This window comes from Xyrauchen texanus, chromosome 18 (genome assembly GCF_025860055.1).
Source record: "Xyrauchen texanus isolate HMW12.3.18 chromosome 18, RBS_HiC_50CHRs, whole genome shotgun sequence".
Lineage (NCBI taxonomy): Eukaryota > Metazoa > Chordata > Actinopteri > Cypriniformes > Catostomidae > Xyrauchen > Xyrauchen texanus.
The window spans coordinates 77,251-89,856 of NC_068293.1; the positions used below are offsets into that span (position 1 = coordinate 77,251).

Below are 12,606 nucleotides of genomic sequence, written 5' to 3' on the forward strand. Positions count from 1 at the left end.
AGTTCACACCTTGAGAAGGTGTCCTCCCCACCTGAGGTGAAAATTGTCTGTGGAAACTAGGACTTTTATTTTTATGATTTTCTGAATGTATGGACAAAAAAGGTAATATATGAGTTTTGGGGGGGCTCTTATTTTGGAATTCAACATCAGAATGTCCTGAAACATTGTAGTTCACACCTTGAGAAGGTGACCTCCCCACCTGAGGTGAAATTGGTCTGTGGAAACTAGGACTTTTATTTTTATGATTTTTTGAATGTATGGACAAAAACAGTAATATATGAGTTTGGGGGGCTCTTATTTTGGAATTCAACATCAGAATGTCCTGAAACATTGTAGTTCACACCTTGACAAGGTGTCCTCCCCACCTGATGTGAAATTGGTCTGTGGAAACTAGGACTTTTATTTTTATGATTTTCTGAATGTGTAAACAAAACATCTAATATTCGAGTTTGGGGGGCTCTTATTTTGGAATTCAACATCAGAATGTCCTGAAACATTGTAGTTCACACCTTGAGAAGGTGTCCTCCCCATCTGAGGTGAAATTGGTCTGTGGAAACTAGGACTTTTATTTTTATGATTTTCTGAATGTATGGACAAGAAAGGTAATATATGAGTTTTGGGGGGGCTCTTATTTTGGAATAAAGCATCAGAAAGTCCTGAAACACTGTAGTTCACACCTTGAGAAGGTGTCCTCCCCATCTGAGGTGAAATTGGTCTGTGGAAACTAGGACTTTTATGTTTATGATTTTCTGAATGTATGGACAAAAAAGGTAATATATGAGTTTTGGGGAGGCTCTTATTTTGGAAGACAACATCAGAATGTCCTGAAACATTTTAGTTCACACCTTGAGAAGGTGTCCTCCCCACCTGAGGTCAAATTGGTCTGTGGAAACTAGGACTTTTATTTTTATGATTTTCTGAATGTATGGACAAAAAGGTAATATATGAGTTTGGGGGGCTCTTATTTTGGAATTCAACATCAGAATGTCCTGAAACATTGTAGTTCACACCTTGAGAAGGTGTCCTCCCCACCTGAGGTGAAATTGGTCTGTGGAAACTAGGACTTTTTATGATTTTCTGAATGTATGGACAAAAAAGGTAATATATGAGTGTTGGGGGGCTCTTATTTTGTAATTCAACATCAGAATGTCCTGAAACATTGTAGTTCACACCTTGAGAAGGTGTCCTCCCCACCTGAGGTGAAATTGGTCTGTGGAAACTAGGACTTTTATTTTTATGATTTTCTGAACGTATGGACAAAAAAGGTAATATATGAGTTTTGGGGGGGCTCTTATTTTGGAATTCAACATCAGAATGTCCTGAAACATTGTAATTCACACCTTGAGAAGGTGTCCTCCCCACCTGAGATGAAATTGGTCTGTGGAAACTAGGACTTTTATTTTTATGATTTTCTGAATGTGTAAACAAAACATCTAATATTCAAGTTTGGGTTGCTCTTATTTTGGAATTCAACATCAGAATGTCCTGAAACATTGTAGTTCACACCTTGAGAAGGTGTCCTCCCCATCTGAGGTGAAATTGGTCTGTGGAAACTAGGACTTTTATTTTTATGATTTTCTGAATGTATGGACAAAAAAGGTAATATATGAGTTTTGGGGAGGCTCTTATTTTGGAAGACAACATTAGAATGTCCTGAAACATTGTAGTTCACACCTTGAGAAGGTGTCCTCCCCATCTGAGGTGAAATTGGTCTGTGGAAGCTAGGACTTTTATTTTTATGATTTTCTGAATGTATGGACAAAACAGGTAATATATGAGATTTGGGGGGGCTCTTATTTTGGAAGACAACATCAGAATGTCCTGAAACATTGTAGTTCACACATTGAGAAGGTGTCCTCCCCATCTGAGGTGAAATTGGTCTGTGGAAACTAGGACTTTTATGTTTATGATTTTCTGAATGTATGGACAAAAAAGGTAATATATGAGTTTTGGGGAGGCTCTTATTTTGGAAGACAACATCAGAATGTCCTGAAACATTTTAGTTCACACCTTGAGAAGGTGTCCTCCCCACCTGAGGTGAAATTGGTCTGTGGAAACTAGGACTTTTATTTTTATGATTTTCTGAATGTATGGACAAAAAAGGTAATATATGAGTTTGGGGGGCTCTTATTTTGTAATTCAACATCAGAATGTCCTGAAACATTTTAGTTCACACCTTGAGAAGGTGTCCTCCCCACCTGAGGTGAAATTGGTCTGTGGAAACTAGGACTTTTTTTATGATTTTCTGAATGTATGGACAAAAAAGGTAATATATGAGATTTGGGGGGCTCTTATTTTGGAATTCAACATCAGAATGTCCTGAAACATTGTAATTCACACCTTGAGAAGGTGTCCTCCCCACCTGAGGTGAAATTGGTCTGTGGAAACTAGGACTTTTATTTTTAAGATTTTCTGAATGTGTAAACAAAACATCTAATATTCAAGTTTGGGTTGCTCTTATTTTGGAATTCAACATCAGAATGTCCTGAAACATTGTAGTTCACACCTTGAGAAGGTGTCCTCCCCATCTGAGGTGAAATTGGTATGTGGAAACTAGGACTTTTATTTTTATGATTTTCTGAATGTATGGACAAAAAAGGTAATATATGAGTTTGGGGGGCTCTTATTTTGGAATTCAACATCAGAATGTCCTGAAACATTGTAGTTCACACCTTGAGAAGGTGTCCTCCCCACCTGAGGTGAAATTGGTCTGTGGAAACTAGGACTTTTTATGATTTTCTGAATGTATGGACAAAAAAGGTAATATATGAGTGTTGGGGGGCTCTTATTTTGTAATTCAACATCAGAATGTCCTGAAACATTGTAGTTCACACCTTGAGAAGGTGTCCTCCCCACCTGAGGTGATATTGGTCTGTGGAAACTAGGACTTTTATTTTTATGATTTTCTGAACGTATGGACAAAAAAGGTAATATATGAGTTTTGGGGGGGCTCTTATTTTGGAATTCAACATCAGAATGTCCTGAAACATTGTAATTCACACCTTGAGAAGGTGTCCTCCCCACCTGAGATGAAATTGGTCTGTGGAAACTAGGACTTTTATTTTTATGATTTTCTGAATGTGTAAACAAAACATCTAATATTCAAGTTTGGGTTGCTCTTATTTTGGAATTCAACATCAGAATGTCCTGAAACATTGTAGTTCACACCTTGAGAAGGTGTCCTACCCATCTGAGGTGAAATTGGTCTGTGGAAACTAGGACTTTTATTTTTATGATTTTCTGAATGTATGGACAAAAAAGGTAATATATGAGTTTTGGGGAGGCTCTTATTTTGGAATTCAACATCAGAATGTCCTGAAACATTGTAGTTCACACCTTGAGAAGGTGTCCTCCCCATCTGAGGTGAAATTGGTCTGTGGAAACTAGGACTTTTATTTTTATGATTTTCTGAATGTGTAAACAAAACATCTAATATTCGAGTTTGGGGGGCTCTTATTTTGGAATTCAACATTAGAATGTCCTGAAACATTGTAGTTCACACCTTGAGAAGGTGTCCTCCCCATCTGAGGTGAAATTGGTCTGTGGAAGCTAGGACTTTTATTTTTATGATTTTCTGAACGTATGGACAAAACAGGTAATATATGAGATTTGGGGGGGCTCTTATTTTGGAAGACAACATCAGAATGTCCTGAAACATTGTAGTTCACACCTTGAGAAGGTGTCCTCCCCACCTGAGGTAAAATTGGTGTGTGGAAACTAGGACTTTTATTTTTATGATTTTCTGAATGTGTAAACAAAACATCTAATATTCGAGTTTGGGGGGCTCTTATTTTGTAATTCAACATCAGAATGTCCTGAAATATTGTAGTTCACAACTTGAGAAGGTGTCCTCCCCATCTGAGGTGAAATTTGTCTGTGGAAACTAGGACTTTTATTTTTATGATTTTCTGAATGTATGGACAAAAAAGGTAATATATGAGTTTTGGGTGGCTCTTATTTTTGAATACAACATCAGAATGTCCTGAAACACTGTAGTTCACACCTTGAGAAGGTGTCCTCCCCATCTGAGGTGAAATTGGTCTGTGGAAACTAGGACTTTTATGTTTATGATTTTCTGAATGTATGGACAAAAAAGGTAATATATGAGTTTTGGGGGGGCTCTTATTTTGGAAGACAACATCAGAATGTCCTGAAACATTGTAGTTCACACCTTGAGAAGGTGTCCTCCCCACCTGAGGTGAAATTGGTCTGTGGAAACTAGGACTTTTATTTTATGATTTTCTGAATGTATGGACAAAAAGGTAATATATGAGTGTTGGGGGCTCTTATTTTGGAATTCAACATCAGAATGTCCTGAAACATTGTAGTTCACACCTTGAGAAGGTGTCCTCCCCACCTGACGTGAAATTGGTCTGTGGAAACTAGGACTTTTATTTTTATGATTTTCTGAATGTATGGACAAAAAAGGTAATATATGAGATTTGGGGGGGCTCTTATTTTGGAATTCAACATCAGAATGTCCTGAAACATTGTAATTCACACCTTGAGAAGGTGTCCTCCCCATCTGAGGTGAAATTGGTCTGTGGAAACTAGGACTTTTATTTTTATGATTTTCTGAATGTGTAAACAAAACATCTAATATTCAAGTTTGGGTTGCTCTTATTTTGGAATTCAACATCAGAATGTCCTGAAACATTGTAGTTCACACCTTGAGAAGGTGTCCTCCCCATCTGAGGTGAAATTGGTCTGTGGAAACTAGGACTTTTATTTTTATGATTTTCTGAATGTATGGACAAAAAAGGTAATATATGAGTTTTGGGGGGGCTCTTATTTTGGAACAAAGCATCAGAAAGTCCTGAAACACTGTAGTTCACACCTTGAGAAGGTGTCCTCCCCATCTGAGGTGAAATTGGTCTGTGGAAACTAGGACTTTTATGTTTATGATTTTCTGAATGTATGGACAAAAAAGGTAATATATGAGTTTTGGGGAGGCTCTTATTTTGGAAGACAACATCAGAATGTCCTGAAACATTTTAGTTCACACCTTGAGAAGGTGTCCTCCACACCTGAGGTGAAATTGGTCTGTGGAAACTAGGACTTTTATTTTTATGATTTTCTGAATGTATGGACAAAAAAGGTAATATATGAGTTTGGGGGGCTCTTATTTTGGAATTCAACATCAGAATGTCCTGAAACATTGTAGTTCACACCTTGAGAAGGTGTCCTCCCCACCTGAGGTGAAATTGGTCTGTGGAAACTAGGACTTTTATTTTTATGATTTTCTGAATGTATGGACAAAAAAGGTAATATATGAGTTTTGGGGGGCTCTTATTTTGGAATTCAACATCAGAATGTCCTGAAACATTGTAGTTCACACCTTGAGAAGGTGACCTCCCCACCTGACGTGAAATTGGTCTGTGGAAACTAGGACTTTTATTTTTATGATTTTCTGAATGTATGGACAAAAAAGGTAATATATGAGTTTTGGGGGGGCTCTTATTTTGGAATTCAACATCAGAATGTCCTGAAACATTGTAATTCACACCTTGAGAAGGTGTCCTCCCCACCTGAGGTGAAATTGGTGTGTGGAAACTAGGACTTTTATTTTTATGATTTTCTGAATGTGTAAACAAAACATCTAATATTCGAGTTTGGGGGGCTCTTATTTTGGAATTCAACATCAGAATGTCCTGAAACATTGTAGTTCACACCTTGAGAAGGTGTCCTCCCCATCTGAGGTGAAATTGGTCTGTGGAAACTAGGACTTTTATTTTTATGATTTTCTGAATGTGTAAACAAAACATCTAATATTCGAGTTTGGGGGCTCTTATTTTGGAATTCAACATCAGAATGTCCTGAAACATTGTAGTTCACACCTTGAGAAGGTGTCCTCCCCATCTGAGGTGAAATTGGTCTGTGGAAGCTAGGACTTTTATTTTTATGATTTTCTGAATGTATGGACATAACAGGTAATATATGAGATTTGGGGGGCTCTTATTTTGGAAGACAACATCAGAATGTCCTGAAACATTGTAGTTCACACCTTGAGAAGGTGTCCTCCCCATCTGAGGTGAAATTGGTCTGTGGAAGCTAGGACTTTTATTTTTATGATTTTCTGAATGTATGGACAAAAAAGGTAATATATGAGTTTGGGGGGCTCTTATTTTGGAAGACAACATCAGAATGTCCTGAAACATTGTAGTTCACACCTTGAGAAGGTGTCCTCCCACCTGAGGTGAAATTGGTGTGTGGAAACTAGGACTTTTATTTTTATGATTTTCTGAATGTGTAAACAAAACATCTAATATTCGAGTTTGGGAAGCTCTTATTTTGTAATTCAACATCAGAATGTCCTGAAACATTGTAGTTCACACCTTGAGAAGGTGTCCTCCCCATCTGAGGTGAAATTGGTCTGTGGAAACTAGGACTTTTATTTTTATGATTTTCTGAATGTATGGACAAAAAGGTAATATATGAGTTTTGGGTGGCTCTTATTTTGGAATACAACATCAGAATGTCCTGAAACACTGTAGTTCACACCTTGAGAAGGTGTCCTCCCCATCTGAGGTGAAATTGGTCTGTGGAAACTAGGACTTTTATGTTTATGATTTTCTGAATGTATGGACAAAAAGGTAATATATGAGTTTTGGGGGCTCTTATTTTGGAAGACAACATCAGAATGTCCTGAAACACTGTAGTTCACACCTTGAGAAGGTGTCCTCCCATCTGAGGTGAAATTGGTCTGTGGAAACTAGGACTTTTATGTTTATGATTTTCTGAATGTATGGACAAAAAGGTAATATATGAGTTTTGGGGGCTCTTATTTTGGAATTCAACATCAGAATGTCCTGAAACATTGTAATTCACACCTTGAGAAGGTGTCCTCCCCACCTGAGGTGAAATTGGTGTGTGGAAACTAGGACTTTTATTTTTATGATTTTCTGAATGTGTAAACAAAACATCTAATATTCGAGTTTGGGGGCTCTTATTTTGGAATTCAACATCAGAATGTCCTGAAACATTGTAGTTCACACCTTGAGAAGGTGTCCTCCCCATCTGAGGTGAAATTGGTCTGTGGAAACTAGGACTTTTATTTTTATGATTTTCTGAATGTGTAAACAAAACATCTAATATTCGAGTTTGGGGGGCTCTTATTTTGGAATTCAACATTAGAATGTCCTGAAACATTGTAGTTCACACCTTGAGAAGGTGTCCTCCCCATCTGAGGTGAAATTGGTCTGTGGAAGCTAGGACTTTTATTTTTATGATTTTCTGAATGTATGGACATAACAGGTAATATATGAGATTTGGGGGGGCTCTTATTTTGGAAGACAACATCAGAATGTCCTGAAACATTGTAGTTCACACCTTGAGAAGGTGTCCTCCCCATCTGAGGTGAAATTGGTCTGTGGAAGCTACGACTTTTATTTTTATGATTTTCTGAATGTATGGACAAAAAAGGTAATATATGAGTTTGGGGGGCTCTTATTTTGGAAGACAACATCAGAATGTCCTGAAACATTGTAGTTCACACCTTGAGAAGGTGTCCTCCCCACCTGAGGTAAAATTGGTGTGTGGAAACTAGGACTTTTATTTTTATGATTTTCTGAATGTGTAAACAAAACATCTAATATTCGAGTTTGGGAAGCTCTTATTTTGTAATTCAACATCAGAATGTCCTGAAACATTGTAGTTCACAACTTGAGAAGGTGTCCTCCCCATCTGAGGTGAAATTGGTCTGTGGAAACTAGGACTTTTATTTTTATGATTTTCTGAATGTGTAAACAAAACATCTAATATTCGAGTTTGGGGGCTCTTATTTTGGAATTCAACATTAGAATGTCCTGAAACATTGTAGTTCACACCTTGAGAAGGTGTCCTCCCCATCTGAGGTGAAATTGGTCTATGGAAGCTAGGACTTTTATTTTTATGATTTTCTGAATGTATGGACAAAACAGGTAATATATGAGATTTGGGGGGCTCTTATTTTGGAAGACAACATCAGAATGTCCTGAAACATTGTAGTTCACACCTTGAGAAGGTGTCCTCCCCATCTGAGGTGAAATTGGTCTGTGGAAGCTACGACTTTTATTTTTATGATTTTCTGAATGTATGGACAAAAAAGGTAATATATGAGTTTTGGGGGGCTCTTATTTTGTAATTCAACATCAGAATGTCCTGAAACATTGTAGTTCACACTTTGAGAAGGTGTCCTCCCCACCTGAGGTGAAATTGGTCTGTGGAAACTAGGACTTTTATTTTTATGATTTTCTGAATGTATGGACAAAAAAGGTAATATATGAGTTTTGGGGGGGCTCTTATTTTGTAATTCAACATCAGAATGTCCTGAAACATTGTAGTTCACACTTTGAGAAGGTGTCCTCCCCACCTGAGGTGAAATTGGTGTGTGGAAACTAGGACTTTTATTTTTATGATTTTCTGAATGTGTAAACAAAACATCTAATATTCGAGTTTGGGGGGCTCTTATTTTGGAATTCAACATCAGAATGTCCTGAAACATTGTACTTCACACCTTGAGAAGGTGTCCTCCCCACCTGAGGTGAAATTGGTCTGTGGAATCAAGGACTTTTATTTTTATGATTTTCTGAATGTGTAAACAAAACATCTAATATTCAAGTTTGGGGGGCTCTTATTTTGGAATTCAACATCAGAATGTCCTGAAACATTGTAGTTCACACCTTGAGAAGGTGTCCTCCCCACCTGAGGTGAAATTGGTCTGTGGAAACTAGGACTTTTATTTTTATGATTTTCTGAATGTATGGACAAAAAAGGTAATATATGAGTTTTGGGGGGCTCTTATTTTGGAATATAACATCAGAATGTCCTGAAACATTGTAGTTCACACCTTGAGAAGGTGTCCTCCCCACCTGAGGTGAAATTGGTCTGTGGAAACTAGGACTTTTATTTTTATGATTTTCTGAATGTATGGACAAAAAAGGTCATATATGAGTTTTGGGGGGGGGTTCTTATTTTGGACTTCAACATATCATGCAGTGACAGGTTGTGAGGTGTGCTAAAATCTTTCTTTCTTTGGTTCTGTCTTTCTTTCTTTCTCACAGACAGACAGACAGACAGAATAAATGAATGCATGTGAAATTGCCTTAGCAGGAATTAACTTGTTTTAGTTCTGACGGTTATACCGCAATAACCAGTGTATACGCGCACCGCGAAATATAGGTGCGGCTAGTTTGACCGCTCATTTTGAAGTGGCGGCTGGCTTGACCGCAGTCTGTAGAAGGCCGTGCTGACTGTTGCTCACGTTGATTTGACAAGGCACCTTACCTGTACAGCTGGAGTGCTGACTGCCCTCTACTGCCACATCAACAGAGGTGGAAAGTAACACATTACTCTTGTTACAGTACTTGAGTGCATTTTTCAATTGTTTCTACTTTGAGTATAAATAAATTATTGTAATTTTACTTGAGTTGATTAATGTGGCAAAAATTAATATTTAACTTTTTAACCACAATTAAAAAAATATAAATATACATGTTTGACAGAAACCAGCAGCATCCATTAAATTAAACCAAAGAGTTTTAAGAGACTAAATTTCTCAAAAATACACTTAAATCAAATATTGTATATACATACTATATATAGGCTGCTAAACAGCTACCGTTCAAAGACATTTGATTTTTAAAAGAAATTGATGATTCTGTTCGACAGTGATGCATTACACTGATCAAGAATTAAAATAAAAACATTTATAAAGTTACAAATGACTATTTCTACTCAAAGAAATGCTGTATTTTGTCTACTTGCGGCAATGTAAGTGCTTGGCGTGTACTGTTCATTTAAGCTGCTGTGAGGAGTCAGTTTCTCAAACTAGAGAATGATGTACAGTACTTGTCTTCTTGTTGTTGTCAACCTGGCCATCCAATTCTCTCTCTATCCTGTTAAATTTAGTTTGATTTCTTCTTTCAAAACAGCTGTGCATGGAATAGCCTTCATCTCTCAAAAGACTGATGAATTTCAGGAGAATTTTTTTTTTTTTTTGAAAGAAGTGTTCACAATACCACAGCCAAATTTAACTGTTCTAAAAAAAATAATAATAATACAAATACTGTGTACCAAATTAGCACATTAGAATGATTTCTTAAGGTGTAGGTGTAGTCATAATAGACTGGAGTAATGACTGCTGAAAATGGGGCTTTGCCATCATGGGTAAAAAAATAACACATTTCAAACTGTAATAATAATTTACTACATTGCTTATGTTTTTGGCAGTATTTGTGATGTGTGTAATATGTGTGAACTATGTAAAATATTATATTCATAAAAATCATTTGTAAAGTAATTCGTTTTTCAGCAAATTACCCATTTACTCTTACTTGAGTCATATTTTTCTCAGTACGTCTATTTGTACTTGAGTGAATTTCTTCTTCAGTAGCAATACTTTTACTTAAGATTTTCAGTACTCTTTCCAGCACTGCACATCAAGGTGACATCAAGCTTAAATTGGTCTGATGGTAAGAACATTCCAGACTTTACAAATGGAATTGGTAGCATGATTATTTGTGTAAAAAAAGTTTACGCATTTGTTTTCCATAAAATTGCACTAAATTAATGCATTAAATCGACAGCTCAAATGTATGTATATATATAAACAAAGCAGAAAAAGAAATGTCCTCTCCTTTTCAACTGCTTTTATTTTCAACAAACTTAACATGTGTAAATATTTGTATGAACAAAAAAAGATTCAACAACTAAGACATAAACTGATCAAGTTTCACAGACATATGACTAAAAGAAATGGAGTAATGTGTCCCTGAACAAAGGGGAGGTCATTATCAAAAGTAACAGTCAGTATCTGGTGTAGCCACCAGCTGCATTGAGCACTACAGTGCATTCTTGTTGTATGTTGTTTGTTTCTTTGAGTTTAAGAGCACCTATTATGTTTTTTCAAATATTACCATTCATGTAGTGTGTTATAGCTGTTTGTGAATGTCTGCAAAGTTTCAAAAATCAAAGTGCACGACAAATGGAGTTATTTACTCCCAAAAGAAAGAACCGATTCCGAACACCTGAAAGGAGTGGTTATTAATTCTAGACTTGCATCCTGTACTAACCTACATAATTTGGTAACAAAAAACCTGCCTCTGGTCTTCAATGTCTACTCGCAAACAGCTTTGACCCACCCTCAAACACTACACTAAGCGTTAGACCAATCACAACAGACTGGGACATCTGACCAATCAGAGCAGAGTAGGCTCTCTGAAAGGAGGAGTCTAGAATGAATCATTGGAGTCGTTTTTGACAATGGGAAAAAAAGTTAATGCTGCAATTTAAATTATGAGCAAATTAAAGTGTTTTTGATCTTGGGTGCATGTAAATCTATTGTATGAGACCTTTAAAACAAAATTAGGCACATTTAAGACCATATTAGGTGTTCTTTAATAGCATAGAAAAATCACTGCTTCTTTCGCTTTAGTGAGTGTATTTACCATGTAGCTGTTGCTGGTTGCCATTGCATGGGCTCAAGACACCTTTTCCCCGGTATGTATATTAATAAGCACTTTTAGCTATCATTGTTACATTTCTGTACTAGTAACTTTTTTAATTTTGTTTTTAGGTGGGCTGAATAACATGTGGAAGCATTTCATCTGTGGCTAGAGTGTGGGGGTTACCTTCCTTTCCCCTTTTGGAGTGCATAGACTTACTACTTTTCTGCTCCTATTGTTTCTTTTTTCATTATATTTAGTTTGGTTCTGCTTTTTTTTTGGTAAGATTTTTTAGCCACAAGTGCATTTTGGGTAACCGAATTTGATGTATGTGTTTTTGTTTGGTTAACTGATTAAATTTGCCAGTGAGGTGTCCAGTTGTTGATCATATGTATTTGAATTTAATCAATTCTTTTTTTTTTTTTTTTACAGGAGATGTGTTTGCAGCATGGAGACTGGCTTCCATTTCTGTGCCTGGTGGTGGTTTTTCTTCACTGCGTGTTGTGCTCTGCTCATCACCACATAATTTGGGGGTGGGGGTGTCATTTTTTAGTTACAAACTGGTAATTACAAGGGTATAATACTATAAATGTGGTTTATGAGGACATTTCATGCGTGCACGCACACACATGTTGGAGCAGCTATCATTATGATTTAGACATTAATACCCATAGACATTATGGGTTAGGGTTAGGTTTTTATACTGTATGAACTATAGATTCTATCCCCTAAACCAAACCCTCACAAAAAACTTTCTCCATTTTTTAATTTTCCATAAAACATAGTTTACATTTTTGGCTTCCCATAATTCCCTGCTCTCATCTCTGCCAGCTGTTCTTCATTGTCCTCACCTGTGTTTCATTTAGTCATTATCCTTTGTGTATTTAAGCCCTGTTGTTTGATCATTCGTTGTCAGTTGTTATTTGTGTTTTGACCTCCTGTGTTTAACCAGTGCCCTTCAGAGATGTTTGCTCCTGTTTATGTTCTTGTTTCCCATCGTGGATGTTTTATTTGTTCCTGTGTCTACCAGTTATTTGTATTTGTTTATTTTCATTAAAATCCTTAGCTGCATTTAGATCCTGCTCCTGTGACCTCCTTCGTTGTAACACAGGGACAATCCCCCGGAGCAACCTGGAGTTAAGTGCCTTGCTCAAGGACACAATGGTGGTGGCTGTGGGGATCT

At 36.9% G+C, this 12,606-nt stretch overlaps 1 long non-coding RNA gene across 9 annotated transcripts; it reads right to left on the reverse strand.

Moving 5' to 3' along the window:
* Nucleotides 1-2,777: 2,777 nt before the first annotated feature.
* On the reverse strand, nt 2,778-8,034 carry LOC127659340 (uncharacterized). 9 transcript variants are annotated; one of them, XR_007972526.1, is made up of 3 exons: nt 7,994-8,034; nt 5,172-5,338; nt 2,778-2,834 (listed from the first exon to the last, which is right to left on the reverse strand). It is a non-coding gene; the product is annotated as an uncharacterized LOC127659340 (long non-coding RNA). The 9 variants fall into 9 exon arrangements; XR_007972525.1 differs by lacking the exon at nt 7,994-8,034 and adding an exon at nt 7,330-7,370; XR_007972524.1 differs by lacking the exon at nt 7,994-8,034 and adding an exon at nt 7,162-7,202.
* Between the last annotated feature and the right edge of the window lie 4,572 nt (nt 8,035-12,606).